Here is a 20,413-nt window from a genome sequence, read left to right on the forward strand (position 1 = left end):
CACTTGTCTCCCTTGGCATAATGCTCGACAAGTCCATTCCTGGACACCTGAGGGACTCAGTGGGTTAAGCCTCTGCCTTCAGCTCAGGTCAGGATGTCAGGGTCCTGGGATGGAGACCTACTTGAGAATGCGCTCAGCAGGGAGAAGGTTCCCACCCTCTCTCTACCTGTCTCTCTGCCCACTTGTGATCTCTCTCTCGGACAGATAAATAAATAAAAACCTTTAAAAACAGAAAAAGCCCGTTAGTATTTTCACACTTAGCAGCATTTCCTCTCCTCATGGCTGATTTCCTCTCTTGATGGCTCCCGTTATTCAGGCGAACACTTCTTTATCCAGTCAGCACTAAAGGGCCCTGATGTTTTCGTTGTCTTGACTGTTGAAAACAATGTTTCTTGAACATGGGGGTGGGTGAAGGGCGTTCTTGGACATATTCCTTGGCTGTCTGTGGGTATGTTCCCAGACGGGGAACTCTGGGATCCTACGGTAGACTGTCTGTTTCTTTCTTTGCTTGTTTGTGTTTGCCAGGACCCTCCATACTGTTTTGCATAGTGACTCGTCCCAATGTGCATTCCCACTTTGGGTGTCCAAGGGTTCCCTGTTCTCCATATCCTCACCGGCATTTGTTGCCCTGATGTTCCCTGGGATCGCTAATCCAACTGATGCAAAGGGCTATCCCGGTATGCACCTGGTTGCATTTTTCTGATGCTTAGTCATGTTGAGCACCTTTTTCCCCTGCCCGTTCCTCATGTGTTTATGTCCTCTGGGAAAATGCGAGAGCACTGGACACTGTGTCCGGGGCCCAGCGACAAGACTCGTCTCCATGAGACCTTCAGGGTTGTCCCAGGCACATCCAGGGGTGGGTGCAGAAGCACTCTTCTGGCTGAGGTGAGGGTGCTGGACTAGGAAAGAGGACACTGCGGGAGTGGACAGAAAAGGAGGAAAGAGGGGTTTCTGTCATCCATTCTTTTGCCCTTAGAGCCTGGAGATTGTGCTCCTTTGCTCCTGTGACTCTGGAAGGCCCACGCTTGTGGGACTCCTTAACCACCCCCCCAACTCAAGAAAAACAAGCAAACAAAGAAACAAAGGCAAAAACACACCAAAAAATCAGCATCTCTTTCCTAGACTTTCTGGGGGCCTCAGGCTGTCCCAAGACAGCTGGAGAACAGGATGCAGAGCATACCCCATCCTCGGTACCTAGGCAGTACTGCTGGAGGACATGGAGCAGGAAGAGTCAGGTTGAGGCCCTTGTGGTGGTTCTCCTGTGCAGAAACAGCTTGGAACGTGGAGTGGCACGTCTCAATGCAATTGAGGCGCTTTCACGGGGAGGTGGGCTCCAAGACCATCTCAATGATTCATTCGCAAACTCTGCACTACAGCACTCCCCTATGCCAGGGACCTTGGTAGACTCAGGCACGGCACTGGAGATACCTAGGGCTCCTTCCCTTAGGGAGCCCACAGTGTAGAGATGGGCCAACGCATGAAACAGTGCCATGCGAAAGCAAAGAGCAAGCGTTCCATGTGACAAACGAAGTGTGCTCTGAAAGAAGGCTGCAGAGTCACTGGATAGAAAGGCCTGAGAGGCCTCGCTGGAGGTGTCAGTGCGGAGGACAGAATGAAAACAAGGGAGCTAGTCCCGCACAAGTCTGGCTGCCCTGTGTCATGCAGAAGGAAGGCACCTCTGCCTTAGAGCCTCACTACCAGAAGCTGGATTGGCCAGAAGAGAGGAAAGGGGCACCCAGTGTGGCTGGAGGGCAACTGGGAGCAGAGCAGAGGGGCGTGAGGAAGGCAGGGAGAGGGCCTGAGGCCTGGGAGACAGGTAGCGATCTCTTGTCCCTCGGGAACGGCATTGCCCCAATACCCTGCATCTTCAAACGCAAGGACCGAATGCCCCGCAGTTGTCGCAGAAGAGGAATGGAGGCACAATTTCGCATGCTTCCTCAACGTCACCATACTTCTGAGCCCGTGTTTGTGGCTGAGGCTGGACTAGCAGAGGCTTTTCCCCCAAGTTAGCACCCATCATTCGGGGAGCCATTCGACTCAGAGTCTGAGTTTCTGGGCGCATGTTGGCCTTGCCACTGCCACCGTTCCTGGCACTGTGAGCCTCGATGGATGGCAGCCCCAACCACCCCTGGGCTTCATTTTTGCTTCAGGGTGAGAGAAGAAAAAGGGAACCAGGGAGAAGGGGAACATGAGAAAAGTAACTAGGAAGTGCGAAACTCTTTGCATGACATCGAGAGAAGCACGAGGCATGCTATGTCATCACGTTGAGGACATCCCGTGGCTCAGAAGCCACTCGCTAGCCACCTAGAGCTTGCAGAGTGATGCCTCCACCACAGGTCAGGATCCTGGGAGCCACGGTGAAGGCTGCTCCCCTCATAGACCAGAACGAGGGAAAGAGATCTCATTCGAAATCTATGTGGGAAACAACTGAACCCTTTCACTACCGAGGATGACAAATTCTGCATCTTCGTGCATTTCCACCCCATCATGGTGCCCCAGCGTCATGACGCCAGGAGGGAAAGGGACCGTTCCAAAACGACACAAAGCCGGGACCCAGGCCTCCTGGGAGCGTTCCTCCAGGCCACGTCCCACCCCTTCCTGCAATTCTTCTGGCCTTCCGTGTGTGCCTCTGATTCCCGTGGTACCATCACACACATACCACAAATACGATCTCCATACACCCCCAAGATGTCCCAAGGAAGTGGATTCTCCCTGGTCCCCACTATGCACGTTGGGAATGTGGGCACTAGGTGAGACACAGAATGACTGAGGACACACAAGTGGGAAAGGAAAGGAACGAGCACAAAGGTCTGACTTCAGCTCTGTCTCCTGAAAGGGAAGACCCAAGTGCCATTTCCAGAGAATGGTGCCCCTGGCATTTTGGGCTCATTGTGTACAGTCCCGGGGAAGAGAGGTCAAGAGTCAACTGAAGGGGTTATGGGGAGGTGTGACTGAACCAAAGGCCCCAGGTCTTAGAATCTTGAAAGGGTGACCTCACATCCTTCATGATAGGCCCCAACTGAAATTAGAACTCTGGTAACCAGGCACCCACTTTCAAAGGGCAACCTGCTCTCCAGCGCACTTGAGTGGAGACCTTCGACAGAACTCGATGTTCAGTTGTTGTCTTCCTACTTCCCGGGGCGCTGGGCCCAGGGGAGCCCAGAGCCAGAGACACGACTGCAGTTGCAGACAGCGCTTCAGACCTCTTCTCCGAAGCTTCTGGTCATGGGGCAGGAGACACCAACAGGTAACACAAGGCAGCTCTGGGCAGCCCACTGGAGAGCCGGCAACAACTGTGGTCTCATCTCAGCAGGCCCACACCACTTGCCCCCTACCGAGTGGGCGTGTGTGTGTACGCGTGCGCGTGCGTGCGTGCGTGCGTGTGTGTGTTGTGTGTGTGTGTTTGTAGAAGTGGGGGCAGGGGATGAGGGACATGCCCTTCCTGGGCAGAGGCAAGCTGCCTGGTGTTGGAGGTTGGACCCATCTGTCATGTTCATACCCCAGGTCATAGCAGGCAGGATGAGAAGGTGAGGGCTGACACAATGATAAGGCTCACGGTAGTCATGAGCCTTAGAGTGTCCTCTGGCTACCTCCTTGCTCGATGTCTTTTCAGCCATCCCTCTTAGCCTGAACTGGAGAACACGGTGTCTAATGGGGGTGTCCCCTTGAGGCCATGTCCCGGGAGGCTGCTAATGGCTCTTGGCCCTGTGTCGATGGGGCCCTGCCTTTTCAGAGCTGCACCCCAGAGATTGCCAATGAGCTGACTGGGGACTTCAACGACTCCAACTCGCTGGACAAGGGTCAGCTGTCCCAGGCCACCCGGGATCAGTGCTGCTCTGAGGTGAGAATGGGAAGAGGGATCTCCACACCCAGGGCCCCCACGCAACTATGGGGACAAACCTGGGGCCTTCCCATAGTGTTTCCACGTGAGGATCCCACAGGCCCCGCCCCGAAGGAACCCAAACCTCCGCACATCTGCCACCAGCTATGGGTCAGGGAGGAAGACACTCTTCACCTACGCGGGACTGGGAGAGAATAGAGTGAATGTTTTCCGTGGTTTGGAGGGCGCTTGTTTGCTTTCCTTTGGCCTCGGGTTGCTTTTCACGAAGCCATGAGTATCTTTGCCTTTTCCCACTGGTTTTACGATTTTCCGGACTCAGGCCGGCTAACCTGTGGAGAACTGGCCACGCCCTTCTAAATCTTCATACCACACAGGGTGACTGAACCTACAAAAGGGACGGTGGGATCAAGCCATTCTATAGGTCTTTCTGGAATGTATCATCTCTCACAACACGTCGAATCCTAGGAGGTCCACCAGCTCACAAGCTGTTTCCCTCTAGGTCTTCACAGTCCCCCAGAAATCAGGTGGTCTGCCACAGGGACTCAGTCTTTCAAGGAACTTGAAAGTGGAACTTTCAAGGAACTGGGACTTGATTTGGTTGCCATTCCAGCCATGCTGCTAGGAACGGGCACCGTAAGTGTCCTTCAGATGATCTGGGTCGCTCCATCTGCCAGAACTTGGACCCAAAGATTGGGTGGAAGGCCTCTGGTGCCTCCTGGCCCAGGTAGCTGGCTCTGTCTTTTCAGAGCTCCACCCAGGACACCTGGCATGAGCTGCTGCAAGGCTTCAGCTACTGCATCTCCCTTGACAGGCAGCAGGGACCTCAGGCCGCCAACAACATCCAGGGCTGGTCTGGGGTGAGAACGGGTCCAGGTTCACGGCCAGTCTCAGGACCCGGAGATGATCAGGGCAAGGCCAGAACCCAGACGAGACACAACTGGCTGCCCTGCGGCCTGCCAAGGAAGGTGGTTTTCCCCTGAACCTCTCTGCCCCTGACAGCAACAGGCCAAGCCTCATCAGCACAGGCGAAATGCCATGCAGACCATGCTTTGGACAGTTCTCAGGCCCAACCCTGATGATCTTGAGCAGCCTTGGAGGTTCTCAGCCTCTCTTTTCTCCTCTCGACAGTAGGGCTCCTTCCTCATGACTCCAAGGCATTACATACAGCTCTTCATACAGGCAAGGAAGAGACAGACATGCTATTGTTGTCCAGCTAACAGCACGTGTTGAAGCCACCAGTCCATTTAAGCCTACATGGTCCTTTGGAAGCCTACACTCGCTTGGTTTAAGGTTTTCAGCCTAGAACCTTTTTTCTGGGTGGGCACTCAAGTCCCTCGTCTTGCACAAGTTCCCAAAGGGATGGGAGGATGCAGTCTGAACTCCAGAGCCTGCTCTTCCTGGTGTTTCACGGCACTGAAGGTGACTACGGTGCCCCCCCCCACAACCCCCCCACCCATTTGTCTGCCTGCTGGAGAAGGAATCATCCCTGTCCCTGGATGAGGTCTGCACGATGCTGGCGCTCAGAGAAGGCACGGTACGGAATTACGGACACTCCCTGCTCCCGTCCTTCCTGGATAGAAGCCTCTCCAACCGCACCACAATGTGCTCCATCTATCAGATGTTCATGTCAGCCCAGGAGGTCCTGCATCAGCAGTCCAACAGGTGAGTGCCCACCCCATAGTGAGCACAAGGGGGAGCCTTCCGTCTACGAGTTGTGTCTTGGGAATGTCACTGCACGTCTCCGACCATCCCTTTCCTCTCCTAAAAAGTGGGGGTATCGAGAGGATGAACCTCGTAGGGCGACTGGAGAAGTCATGGGATGAAACATGGCATGCGCTTCTCTGGGGCCCGGCTCTGTAGAAAGGGCTGCTGGATGTGCTGGGCATCTTCCCGCTTTACACTTCTCTGTCCGGGGAAGACGCCTTCAGGCTCAACCCATCACAGGCCTGTGGTCCTTCAGGGTCTGTGGAAAGGAAATGGAAAGCTGGCAGCTTTCCTACCGGCAAACGACCTCTGAGATGCCATCTAGCTGGTCCTGACTGGGGTCCTTTATGTGCCGAGATCAAGGGGACACTGGGAGCAGACAGAGCAGCTCGAGGGCCACTCAGGATTTGCAAAGCCTTCTTGGGGGTGATTTCGTCCAATCCTGGATCTTAAGCACCTAGGAATGCAGGCACTCTCTAGTCACCGAGAGCAGTGAGTGGGTAAAGTGGAGACAAGGTCTGGGTCTCAATTCTCGTCCGGGGGTCAGATAGGCACTCTCCACATCCTAAGCACGCATGTCTAGCGTTCATCAGATGGGGCATCTCTGTGATCTACTCTAGGGATGAATGGATCCACCTCTCCTGGGACCATGAGGATGCACTCTACCATCAAGGAAGAACAGGATAGGTCTTTGGGTGCCAAAGGAGGGCCCGCTGCCTCCACACAGCAGGGTGGGAGATGACAGGGGTTTTTGCTGGCGACGGAAGTTCAGAACCATGGATCTCCCGGAACTCTTGATTTCCACGGGAGAGCTTAGTGGGGCGGCTTCCTCTGAAGAAGCCAGTGAGCCCAAGAGAGCTGTGGACGGGATGCCAAGCGCTGTGGGAAGCAGAGCCCACTGTGGGCTGAGTTGGTGCCTACAACAGCCATCCCTTGGATGGTCCGTTCTTGCTCCGTCTGCCCCTATCCATGTCCACCTCCGCTGGCCACCACAAACAAGTGGGGCCAAGGACAGAAAGTGTGGGGACCAGACCACTCACCCGTTGGCCTCCAACCCAAGCCCAGATACCGGTCTGCACGGACGATGCATGACTGAGGGGCCAAAGGACAGACCTATGGGAGGTCCCTCGACCCACCTGGTCAGCAGTCAGCAAGGACAGCTCCAGAGGGGTTGGAAGTGGGCTGGGGCCATTCTGTGGGGCCCACACCGAAAGAATGGTGCTGTGGGAGGAGCATGGGGAGGGAAAGGCCAGGTCTCTGACTCTGCTCCACATATGACTTCCCCCAGCACTCTGTGTCCCATCTTGGGAACCTGGCCTGAGCAGACACGGCAGGATATCGGGCAGTCCCTGCACGGTGCCCACGTGGAGGTCAAGAGGGCCTACGTGCACCTCACGTGGCATGACTGGGACCTGAACACCCATGCCCCCGTTCTGCTGAGGCAGCGGGAACTTCTGCAGCTCACAGAGGCTGAGGCGGAGGGTAAGGGGCATTGCAAGCTGGGAAGGCCATCTGGGATGGGGCTCATGGGCTGGGTATTCCTTGTAAAGGCCATGGGATCTGTCCCGTGGAGGGAAAGGCACATGGAATGTCAGTGACGTGGCCGAACCCTTCCCTTTCTCCCACCCCCGTGTCGGCCATGCGACCCGTTCCGGCAGCTGAGCCAGCCCAAGAGACACCCACGGAGCGAGAGGCAAGCCTGGCTCTGCACCAGCCATCACCTTCAGGGTCCGAGCCAGCCTCCCCTCCACCGGCTGCTCCAGAACTGGAACAGGGGCTCCTGTGTTATGAATGGTCGCCGGGTCCTGAGGCACAGACAGCTGGGCCTTCGGCTTGCCTGGGAGTTTTCGGTCCAGCTGTCCCACTTGCCACTGAGCCCACTCCAGCCGCAGAGGCGTCCTGCCAAGCCAAGAACCAGCTCAGGGAGAAGGAGCCTGACCTCCTGGACTTCCCTCCCAAGCTGGTGGCAGGGCAACTCACGTACATGGATGCGGTGAGCAGCTGGGCCCCCAGGGTAGGAGGGCAAGGCCGGCTTTGCTACTGCTCTCAGCTGCCCTATACCTGCTTTTCCCTGATGTGGACTCCTAGGATATAGGGCCATTTCTCAGCTGCAACCCTCACCAACCGTGGAAACCCATCAGGGTTTTGAGACCTGAGCTTTCACTGTCCAGCTGGGGACTGTGGAGACAGACACTGAGAAGGACTGAGGCAGAGGAACCACGTAGATGCAAGGAGTCAGAACCGAGAGACCAAACATGGGGAGGCTCTGGTCCTTCGGGGGGAGGAGGGCAGCTCCCTGGGGGCAGTCACGACCATGGGTCGCCCACCCATCTGCCAGGGAACCTGAGCACCCTCCACCTGGAGGAGGCATCTCATGGGCCCTGAAGGACAGGCTAGACACGGAAAGCCGTGCTTTCAGCCACCACGTGAGAACGGGCACCTGAAAGGAGACAGGGACTGCAGGGGTGAGCATTTGGAGGAGAAGATGCCCCCTTGGGAGCACCACCTGGAGCGGTCCCCTGGACGTGGAAGGATCGGGGTGCACATGCCTTCCTCCCTTCCCGTGCCTCTCTTGGCTCCTGGGGCATCCTGCACTGGCTTCCCTCAGAGAAACAGAGTGGCCTGAAACCCAGGCTCTCTAAGCAGGCTCAGGCCACACGGGCAGCCTCCTGAGCTCCAGCTCTGACCTGGGACCCCTCGCCAGGACATGAGTCTTGCATGTGCGAACATGTGTGTGGCTCAACAAACCTCCCCCTGTCCCCTAGGAGCTGTTCAAGCAGGTGGTGCCCCATCAGTGCCTGGGCTCCGTCTGGTCCCGGAGGAACAGGCCTGGCAACGAGCACCTGGCACCCACAGTCCGGGCCACCATCGCCCAGTTCCATGCTGTGGCCAGCTGCGTCATCACCACGTGCCTCGGCAACCCAAGCATGACAGCCCGGGACAGGGCCGCGGTGGTGGGCCACTGGATCCGGGTGGCCAAGGTATGCTATGGGAGGCCCAGCTCCCTGAGGCTCTCCTGAGCCTCGGGAACTGCTCTTCTGTCTTTCTGCCTTCTCAGGGCTGAAGGCCCTGCTCCAAGACCTGTGGTCCCTAGGCTCTTCCTCCCGGGGCCATGCTGACCTTCACTCGCATGGCCCAACGTTGGGACCCTCGGTGCCTACGTGACTCCTTCTTGGCAGGGAGGGAAATATCCTCCCTCTCGCCAGCAGTGTTCCTCTTTAGGGCTGACCCGTGCCCTTCTGCAGCTCCCTGGACATCAGCTTCATCCCGCGGGGCGGGGGAGCCATAAACTGAGGGGGGCACTGAAGCTCTCGAGCATCTAGGGCTCCTGCTCTCCCACGGACAGCTCCTTCTCCTCCCACCCCAGGCCTGTCAGATGCTGGGGAACTACTCCTCCCTGCATGCCATCCTCGTGGCTCTGCAGAGTGTCTCCGTCCACCGCCTGAAGAGGACATGGGACAACGTTTCCAGGTGAGTAGGCTTCTCTCCAGGGAGGGTCCAGGATGGAGGCGGGGTCTCCCACAGGCCTGTCCTTTTCCCCCCCTCAGTCAGCTTGGACCTCCTGGGAGGCAGCAGACCCTGACCAAAGGACCTGGGCCTGGGGCTGCTTCTCTCAGCCTGCCTGGGGAACAGGCCACCATGCCTCCTGCTTGACAAATCCCATTTCCTCCATGCCCCACCCTGGGCTGAGCTGAATTCCCTATTTCCACGGGGTGACTGGGCAGCCACTGAACGCTCTGCCCATGGTTCCACCAAAACCCCACCCAAACCCAGCTGTTCCATTCAGCTGGGAAGGGACGCCCAGGAGGAAGCCCAGGAGAACTCCCTCCCACGTCCTCCAAAGACCTCAGTGCTCAGAGGAGCCCAGAGAAAACCCTCAGCCAGCCCGTTGGACATGTGGGGCTTCTCCAAGAAAAGGGCCTCGCACTCTACCCTGCCACCTTATGCCTGCCCTGAGCCTCCCTTCTTTCCCTCTCTTCAGGAAGAGCTGTCACACACTCTCGGAGCTCTGCAGAGAAGACAACCCCCAGGCCAGGAAACTACTCATCAAGGTAGCGCGGGAGGTGCAGGGCTACAAGGACAGGAGGGGTGTGAGGAGGCATGATCATGTGTGGATGAAGTAGGGAAGGGCCTGAGGCATTCCTCGGGGAGCGAGCGGAGGCCTTTGGCATGAATGTGCTCACAGCCTGGGCTGAAGACTCCCCCCTGGGGCTGGGACAAGCTGGTGCTGCCCATCCAGACTCCCTAGGCTTGATTTCAGGTCTCTCTGTGTCCATCGAGATGGTCCACATGGGGGCCCATAGGAACGCAGACAGCCCAGAGGACAGGCCTCTGCTCACAGATGGAGTGGGGATGGGTTGTGGGCCACAAAAATGATGATCCTAATAGGATCCTGAAGCCTCAGGAGACCCTAGGAGCTAGGTGGAGTTCTCCCTTCTGCCCATGAGAAAAGAGGCTCAGGGAGGTCAGGCTCCAAGCACCAGGTCCCACATGGACTGGACGGGGGAGCTGAGATTGTTCTCGAAGGACTCGTGGCACGCTTCAGGAGAATGGAGCGTCGGGATCAGCAGACGTAGGTCGGATGTCTAGGGTCTGAAGTCAAAGACGGTGGGTGCAAGGGGACTGAGGCTATTCGGCTCTCAAGGATCATGTCCTTGGCCCTCCAGGAGCGGCCCTCCAATAAACTTGCCACCCTGGTGAGGCGGCTGCAGAGAGCGCGGAAGGGGCTGCCAAGGAAGGTGAGTGTGCCTGGGGGACAGGGCCTCCAAGGTCAGGGGAGAGGGGATCTGGAGGGGAGAGGACGCTGGATGCCTCCAAATCAGGACAGGTGGGACAGGAGACTCCAGCTCCACCTCCTGTTGCCACAGTCCCTCCCTGTCTCCTTTCCAGGTGACCAGGAGGAAGTAGTCTAGCAGGCTGGGTAGAGAATGGATTTGTGGCTGGGGAGGGGCCCAGGGCTCCACACCCTGAGATTCTTGAATTTCAAAAAGCAGGCCCTGGAGGGGATTAGGAGGAGTCTGCTGTTCTGGGAGGGGGTGGGGAAAGGGACTCCAGGGGAAGCAACTAAGGGTCCTAGGCCCTTCCAGGTGGGAAAGTGGGCTGGGCCAGGACACTGAAGCCTTTTCAGGGGAGGGCCCCTGTGGGCACCACAGAGCAGGGACTCACCCCAAACCTACCCCTCATGACACAGGGTGTGGTCCCGTACCTCGGCACTTTCCTCACTGACCTGGGGATGTTGGATACTGCAATGGAGGACTACCTGGAGGTGGGTGAGCCTGAGGCTTGGGGAGGAGGGACCAGAGTCCTGAGGATTGGGAGCAGAGAGTCCCTGGACTGGGCCCTGAGCTCTGTGTCCTTAGGAATCCTCCCCTCCCGACAGCCTCACAGCTGCCCCTGGGAGCTGGGGTCTCTTGCCCATCTGCGTGCTGAGGGAAGGGCTTCTGCACCTAGACACGGGTGCCCACGACTGGTGAAGCCCCAGCGCATCCTGAAGGTGAAGCTGCGTGCGCTCTGTGTGAAGGGGCCGCAGCTTGTTCCCTCAGAGCTTGCCTGTCCGGGAGAGTGAAGTCAGGACCCTGCACCTCAGCCACACTTCAGCAGCCCAGCAGGCCCTGCCTGCCTGAGGCTTCGGCCGCTCCCTTCTATGCCCACAGAGTGCTGTGTGGCACCCTGGAGCCCTTTGACCAGCCCCACGTCTTCCTTTCTCTGCACCCCAGGGCTTGCCCTAGACCCCAGTCTCATTGTGTGTGTCTCAGCGGCCCCCTCCTGTGTCCTGGCCTAGGCGCAGCCTCTGAAGGGGTGGGTGTAAGGTGCTAGGACTGACCGGGGGGGCTCCTTCTGAAGGACAATGCTTGTCTGCTTTCCAGGGCAATGAGATCAACCACTGCAAAAAGAATAAGGTGAGCAGACGCGGCACTTGCCCTACGGAAGGGGAGGCAGCCCCTATCAGAGACGCCCCTGACAGGAAGGAAGAACTTTCCTTGCTCCATCCCCTGCCCTCCCCTCCATCTCCCATTTCCTGGCACAGGTTGCTAGGAAAGAAGTGGAAGACCCATCTAGTTAGTCAGCAGGGATCCAGAAAGGCCTCAAGGAGAACTTCGCCGAGGAGGGGCTAATTCTACTTGCCTCTGAGAATAGTTTGGGACCAGATGAAGCTGCATGCAGGAGGGTGGCCATGTGTGCCAAGACCCAGGACCGGTCCCCTGTCCCGCTGCTCAGCCCTCACCTGGCCCTGTAGCTTCCCCACCCAGGCTCGGTGTGCATCCTGTGCCTCTCTCCCCGCCCAGGAATACCGAGTCCTCACGGACATCATGCTGCTCCAGGCGGCGGCAGAGAATTACTGCCTAGAGCCCCAGCATCCATTCATGGCCTGGTTCTGGTCTGTGGAGCGGCTCAGCGAGGATGAGAGGTGAGGCCCATTCAGGAGCTGGCTGAGGGTCGGGGTGGACTCTTTGTGCTGGCCTCGCCTGGGATCCTCCTCCTAGGGCCCCCTTCCTTGCTGGGAAGCCAGACACCAGCTGTGGGAAAACCCTGGGAGGGACTCCTGAATGCAGGCTGCTGCTCAACCCACACGTGTCTCTCTGTCCTTAGCTACATCCTGTCCTGCCGGCTGGAGCCCCGGTCCTAGTTACCCAGCAGAACACAAGCACCAGGACAACTGGCTTCATGACACCATCAGAGCTGAACCCGTGGCCACTGGCCGAACAAGGATTGCACCTCGGCCCCTGGGCTACTTGTGGTGCGTGAGCCCCATCTGCTGCACAACACCCCTTCCTCTCACCTATAGACTTAGATTTTGGGGGGGGGGGGGGTTTGCAATATTTAATATAATTAAAAGGTTTTGATTTTACCAAAAAAAAAAAAACAAAAACAAAAACAAAAGTGATATGTTTGTGAGAACCCTAGGGATTAAAGTTTGTGTTACCAATAAAAAAAGAACAAGGGTTTTATTTTCTCCTCGTCCAGCCTACATGGGTGTTTGGTGCTTTTACAACATGTACAACATGTACAGACTCTCTTATTCATTCCTGAACTCGGAAATCTTACAGAGTCATCAGCTATTCAAAGTGGCAGGAAGGAGAAGAGCCAGCCCTCCTCACTACCTACTGGTGGCACCTCCAAATCCCGTTTCTCCAGAGGACAGGTTCATTTCAGTGTCAGGCATCTGGGCAAACAGCAGAGACAGCCCTCAGGACCCCCGAGATGGAGAGGTTGCAGGTCCTTCCCCAGGAAGGCAACAGACTCTGAACAGGAGAGTCCTTGAGAGTTCTTTCCCCTCCCCAGAACTAGGTGCTGCCCAGGAGAGGGGCTGCTTCTCTCCATTCTAAAGCAAGGAGGAGGATGTCTTGCTTCCTTTGGGATATGGTGTTTGTGTTGGTGCTTGTGTTGGTGTTGGTTTGGACCCAGTATTTGGGACTGACAGTTGTCGAGTTCAGTCTCTGGAATTGCATCAGCACTCAGTAGAGAACAACAACAACAACAAAATAAACAAACATGTAAAGAGATCCAATCCTGCCTGTGGAAGCTACAAAACCCGAGGAAGATATTCTGTAAATGGAAGAAGGGCAGGCAGGACATTCCGTCCTCAGCTTCCCTGTAGGCTCTCCAGGTTCACCCTTTCCCGAGAACGGAATCCTCCCAGCATCCTCATCCATGATGTCTGGATTCCTTTTCCCTGCTTCTTTTGGGTGTGGCTGGGGAATAAAACAAAAAGAAACTGGGGGGTGTCCTTTTAAGGCCATAGCTGAGCCTGGCTCTATTCACATCTATGCTGACCTAGGAGCTAGGATGTGCAGCCATCCTGCATTTCCGGATGAAGGTCTTGGCAAGGCAGTGGCGCCCTTCAGGCCCCACCCTCCTGGTCAGGTCCATGGTAGCCACTGCTCCCTGGCTGGGGTCTGATGGAGCAGAGATTGGTTCTCCCTTGCCAGGATGAAGGTTCATACCCTTGACCAGACGATCCCCACACTCTCCTTGCTGGCCTAGGGCACTGTCAGGTCCAGGTGGTTTTGAAGTCCCTGGTCTCCAACATCCACCAGGTGACACACCCAGGTTCCACTCACTTGTCTGGAATGGGGAACTCACCTGACCCGGTAGACCCAGACACAGATGGAATGTGAGCAGGGGAGAAGCATCTATCATGCAAATGGACGCGAAATGAAGCAAGGGTAGGAAGGCTTCTCTCCAGACACAACAGACTCTTCCAAAAGGGGGGGGAGGTAGGAAGACACAAAGAAGGACACGACTTCATCATAATGGAGACCGTGGAATAAGAGAGAACATCTGGAAATATTTAGGCACCCAACACAGGAGCACCCAAAGGCATCCAACACCTCACAACAGGCCTAAAGGAACCTTTGACAGCAATACCATACAGTGGGGGACTCTAACACCCCACATCTATTAATGGAGACATGATCCACACTGACAATCAACAAGGAATCAATGGCTTTGAGGGATGCAGTCGTTTGAACACATCGATGCAGAACCTTCCACCCTGAAACAGCAGAATCCGCAGTGCTTTCAAGTGCACCTGGAACATGCTCCAGAACAGACCACACGTTAGGGCACAACCCAAGTCTCAACAAACTCCAAAAGATGGATGTCATCCCACGCATCTTCTCTGAGCACGATGCTATGGAACTCCAAATGAACCCCAAGAGCACACCCGGAGAGACCATGAATCCATGGAGGTTAGATTACAGGCTACCCGACAAGGACTGGGTCAACCCAGAATCCAAAGAGGAAATCCACAATTACATGGAAGCAAAAGGACAAGCCAAGGGTCCCCAAACATGCGGATACAGCGCAAGGGAATCTCAGAAGACAGGATCCAGCACCACAAGGAAAATCCCCAATACCATAAGCTGACACAAAAGGACCTAGCTAAAGCACCACACAGAGGTCCTGAGCAGTCAGTCGCTCAGCCTGGGCGAGTTGGAGCTCCTGCTGTTGGGTGCATGCTTAGCTTCCAGCTCCCCTCTAAGTCCCAGCCTGGGGGGGGGGGGTGTTCTTCCCTTTCTTCCAGAACCATCCCCACCAGGGCCACTGGGGAATCAACCCTTCAGGGGACTCTCGGCAGAGAGATATGGCCAAAAAGGCCCAGGAAACAACCACCCCTTCCCCGCCGGTGGATCAAGGTGGCCAATTAGCTTTCCCTCTGTAGAACATTCCACAGTGCTTGTGGGGGGACGATCCTCTCAGGCTCTGACGCCCAGGGTTTCTCGGCAAAGGGCAGAGTCCGACTGAGTAACCCTGGGAGGGACCTGACACGCGCGCACTTCCAGCATGCTCGCAGCTAATGCCAGGGCCACCTGTGCCCGGAGCACACGGAGAAACAACTTGCCGGCGGGCCAGCGGACAAAATGTCTTCTCTCTCACCACCGAGAAGAGATTGATCAGCAACAGTCTGGCAGCCACGGAGTGGTGCTTGACTGTCAGGAAGATCAACAGCCAGGCAGGGCTTTGTCCACCCCCACAGGCCTCTCGTCCTCTTCTGCTCCAGAGTATAGGGAGGCAGGATGGGAGGAAAGACAGTTTGTTCAGCTTTGGAAGCTATATGCTGAGCTTGAGTTCCTTTCTACCTAGTAGCCTGGGCACTCCTAGGCTGCTTCCTCTGTGGCCGCTATGGAAGGCCATTCTCAACAACAGTGCTTGCTTCCCATGTTCCGGGATACAGGGCAGAAAGCGATGGAACACAAGCGAGTCACAGGGAAGTGACCACGTTTGGCCATGGAAGCTTGAAGGTGTGAAAGACCATCTCTTGCCCTAGGTTCCCTTGGTCAGAAACCTTTCAGCAACCACTCAGAGGACAGACAGGCAGGTCCATAGCAGGGATGGGGATCCCTGAGAGCCACTGTGGACTGAACCTGGTGGGCTCTTCACCACAATTCGCACAGACCAAGATACTGAGGTAAGACTTAGCATCCGTGGGTGTTTTGTGAACATAGGTTTGGATTCAGGTGTGACTTTTCAGACAAAGAAAAGAAGAAGAAAGGGAATAAGGCAAGAGAGGCTCAATCAAAAAAAAAGAGGCTCAAATCTAGAGAACATCCTGGAGGGAACCGGGTTGGGGGGATGGGTGGAAGAGGGGGTGGGGATTAAGAGGACACTTGCTGTGCTGAGCACTGAGTCATATACAGAACTCCAGAGTCCCTACTGTTCACCTGAAACGACGATAACACTGTACGTCAATTAGACTGTATTTTCAACAATTTCTTTGAAAGGTGGGCATTAGGAGATCAAAGATGAGATTTTGCTCTGAGAGTTTCACACTCAGGTCTCCTCAGGCTGAACGTAAATGTACATTAAAGATCAATGAGAAAGTCCAAAGACAGAAAGTGAAGTCTCTTGATATGGAAAGGCAAGTGCCGACCTCTGGGTTCACAGGAAAGATACCTTCCTACGATGTTGGCTGTTGTCAAAGCATTTCACTCACGTCCCCTTGGAGCTACGCTCCTCTGGTGTTTCCGTTCTCCTTGGTTGTGTGTCTTCGTGAAGTAGTTGGAGGAATTATTCCTATCCCGTGTTTCGTGGACTAAACCCCAGTTGGCTCTTTCTAGCCCCTGGAAGATGGGAGCTGGAGGGCCTTCTGGAAAACACTGCCCAACTGGATCTCTCATCATTTTCCAGAGAAGGAAAGGGAGGCCCCACAAGGGCACCAAGGGCACAGTAACACAGAGGAGGTTCTCCTGACACCCGCTTCAGGATCCCAACTCACTGAGCAAGAGCGAAGAACCCCCCCCCCCGTTCCCTCCAGACACAATGGACGCAACACTGGAATGGGTCATTTCTCAGGAAAGGTGAAATGCGGTCAAACACGGAAAGATGCAAAATAACATCACTGAAAGAAAGCCCACTGTGATCCCCTGCCCTGCGTCTTAAGTCCCACCCATGCGTGAAGCCATCTGAGAATCACAGGGGAAGGGAGGGAAAACTGAATGGGAAGCCACCAGAGGGGGAGAAAACGGATGAGAGGCTCTTACCTAAGAAACAAGCAGAGGGTGGCAGGAGGGGAGGTGGGTGCGGGTATGGGGCCATTTGGGCAGGAGCATAAAGGAGGGCATGCGATGGGATGAGCACTGGGGGTGATACGCAACTCATGAATAATCGGGCACTACCTCAGAAGCTAATGAGGTACTGTAGGGTGGCTAACCGACTCTCAACCACCACCACCACAACAAAAACAACACAATGCAATCCAAGGTTCTTTGTTTTCTTGATGTGCAATGTGGAAAATACTGGATGATTTCTTTTCTTCCCTCAGGCAAGGAAAAGAGAGAGCCTACTACTCCTGAGGAGGCAACACTCTACCTGTTTCAGCCCTAAAGAGGTTTTCAAACATGCTTTCGCCAGTTGCAGTCCTCATGCCCTTCTAGTCAATTCGGAGCACTCTGGACAGGGGGTCAAACACTTTTGTTCTTCAAGGTGACTCACCCCAAGCAGGGAATATCCCTACTTGCCACAGGAGTTACCACAGGTGTGCCCCCTCCATCCCTGACAAGGGCCTCCCTACAACTTTTCCAGAGAGGTGGCATGAACACTAGTGGCTGGAAGCTGGATCCTGGATGACGTCCATCCCTTTGTTCACTTGTGGGATGACTAGGGGCAGGGTCTCCATCTCAGTCGTGGAGCTGCCAGAGCTCTCCAGCTCACCTTCAGACACGGCCCTCCCCTCTCTCCCATGGAAGAACCTGCAGAACTACGTGACCATGAACTGGGAACACACAACAAGGGTACAAAGGTCTTACCTGAATTCAGCTCAGCATGGCAATGACAGGCTGGTCCCTCTTGGAGGTTGCTCTCATTCGAGCCTTCTTGGCGACGGACTCCAGACAGTGGCTCACCACGAGACAGGGAGGAGAAGTTCCTCGGAGACAAGTGTCACCACACCACTGTCCTCACCCTCGGTCGTGGAAGAAGTCTGTGTCCCTCGTCGGGTTAAGAGACTCTTCCAACAGGACTGGAGCAGAGTGCAACAAAAGGCTCCCTTGAAGAAGGGCTGAGCATGGGGACACGTCCAGTCATATGTCTCACCGCTCCCATCACCACACAGGTGGTGCCCAATGTGGGCAGGGTACCATTTCCAGTGCACGGCTCCTGCTCGCCCACCGTACCTATTCCTATCATCACGCCATCGCGTCTGGTCAGGACCCTAGCATCAGGCCTGTGCTTCTCCAGTTCATGCTGCTGCCTGCCTCCACCCGTGAATGATCCTGTTTCACCTCTGAATTTGGAGCTCCACAGCATTCATCTTCATCTGCTTCACAAAACACGATTGGGCAAGGATTTCATGGAGACGACCTGCAAGGCACAGGATGGAAAAGAAAAACAAACTCACACACTGGACATTCAGAATACTTCAAGCCTTTGTGACTTGAACGACATGATCAACCAAGGGAAAGCACAGTCCAGAAGTCGGGAGAGCATGTTTGCAAACCATGTATCTGACAGGTTCTCAATATCCACTATACGGAGAGATCCCAGAAACTCAACAACAACAGAGAAACAAATCCAATGTGACGTGTGAATGTACAAATGGGGAAGAGACCTAACCTCAAAGCTATACGCATGGAAGGAAACTGGAAAAGATAGTTCCCATCACTCCGTTTTCGGGAAATCCTAATTAGAACAAGCAATGAGATACCATCACGCATCCATGAGGTTGACTCCGCACAGAAGAAGAAAAAGAGAACAAGACGAAACAAAAACAAAGTCTCAGGAGAAGGGGAAAGATCAAGTGTTGGCAAAGACAGAGAGAAGTAGGAACCTTGCTGATTGTGCGTGGCAGGAACGCTTAAGGGCATGGTTGTGAAATCAGTATGGCGGTTCTTCGCAGAAATCAACTTTAGTGGGACGCCTGGGTGTCTCAGTCTGTTGAGTGTCTGCCTTCGCCTCCAGTCCTGGTCCCAGGATCCTGGGATGGAGTCCCGCATCCAGCTCCTTGCTCAGCCGGGAGCCTGCTTCTCCCCTGCCTGCTCTGCCTGCCACTTCTCCTGCTTCTGCATGCCGCTTTCTCACGCTGACAAATGAATCAATAAAATGGTTTTTTAAAAAATCGACTTCAGAATTGCCATGTGTTTTAGCACTTGCCCTTCTGCACTAGATACCCAAACCGATGAACAGTATGGTCTTGAAGACTTATCTGAGCACACCTTTTCATGGCAGCATTGTTCCTAAAAGCTAGCCCAGGAACGCAATCCAAGCATCTGTCCAGGGAGGGACAGATGTTGTATAAACAGATGTTGGGATAGCATTCATTCTGTAAAGAGGACGGAAACATTGACGTGCACCACCCCATGGGCGCACGAACCTTGAGGATAGTAAGCTCAGTGAGAGGAGTATGCATGAAGATACCAACTTTGACTCCACTCTTGGGACCTACCTACAGTAGATTCCAAAGGAGGGAAAGGAGAATGGTGTTTGCCAAGGGCTGGAAGGAGGCGCTCATGGGCAAGGGTCTGGCTCCTGCTAAAGCGCTTTAGGTTGACAAGATGCAATGAGATGGGAAGGTGGGTTCCAGGGAGGTTGGACAAAGACATTCATGCTTTTAAGACATTTCGAATGTACTCCGTGAACTACGTGGACTTCGTGACCTAACAGTAAATGACACTGAGAAGCTGCACAGATGGAGAAATGAACACAGGACCGGTTCATCTGGCCCTTTACACCCTTTCCAGGTAGGTCCTATCTCAGCCATTCGACTTCAGCCATTTTCCTTGAGACAACATGGAACAAACAGAGTGTTGTCCTTCTGTGCCTACCTGCAGGTTTAAAAACAGAATTGCCCCGCCCGGGACCACTTTATGCGAGAAGAAGGTATTTTTCCGAGTTAATTTCTTGAGACCCTTCACTCCTTGATCATGTTTTGAAACAGAACCCAAATTGAACATTCTACTTCATCTGCTTGATTTTTCCTTCACTGATTTTCCACTCAGAATCCATTGTTGAGGCAAGGGGCTTGGATGTTCCTACGCCTATCAAAGTCTACCGACTGTAGCTTCTGCTGTTTCCAGTTTTGCTTACGTGTCATTCCTTGACCAAGTCAACTTTCCTGAGGCTCATTATGAATAGTAAAATATTTTGGGCCCCAGTTGTGTTGAAAGGATTGACACTGAGCACTGTGCACGTTTCAGCTACACAACAGAAGGATTTCATTTTCCCAGGCCCTAAAAGTCTGGATGACCAGACTAAGTTGAGTTCACTGCCATCCTCTCTTAGAGATAGAAAGAGAAAGGCAAGAGCAAAGAAAGGAAAGGTTCTTCTTTTGTGAGATGAGATCTCTCCAAATGGGCTCTCTTAACAACACCTCTCTAACACGCCACAGAGCAGTATGCACTGTAGTCATAAGGTTGGTACCTTACATCCCCCTTACAGCTTTCTCTGAAAAGGGGAAGTGGGTACCTTTGCACGATTCACTCCATCCCGGCCCCACCCTCTGCCCTCTGCTTCTGGTTCCTTCCATCTGAAGGCTTTTGCTGAGTTCGCGTCTCTCCTTTTCTCTTCTTGGTTTCAGAGGCCACCTAGAAGGGGAAAATATCCATCTGTCATCTATCGATAATACCCATCTATCCATCTATCTTTCTACGTATCTACCAATCTCTCCAACTATCTAAACTAGTATCTCTCTATCTATAGCTCCCTACCTACCTCCAGATAGTACTTGCCTTCCACGGTCTCACTTGTCTCCCTTGGCATAATGCTCGACAAGTCCATTCCTGGACACCTGAGGGACTCAGTGGGTTAAGCCTCTGCCTTCAGCTCAGGTCAGGATGTCAGGGTCCTGGGATGGAGACCTACTTGAGAATGCGCTCAGCAGGGAGAAGGTTCCCACCCTCTCTCTACCTGTCTCTCTGCCCACTTGTGATC

Source organism: Meles meles, chromosome 15 (assembly GCF_922984935.1).
Source record: "Meles meles chromosome 15, mMelMel3.1 paternal haplotype, whole genome shotgun sequence".
In the NCBI taxonomy this organism is placed as follows: Eukaryota; Metazoa; Chordata; class Mammalia; order Carnivora; family Mustelidae; genus Meles; species Meles meles.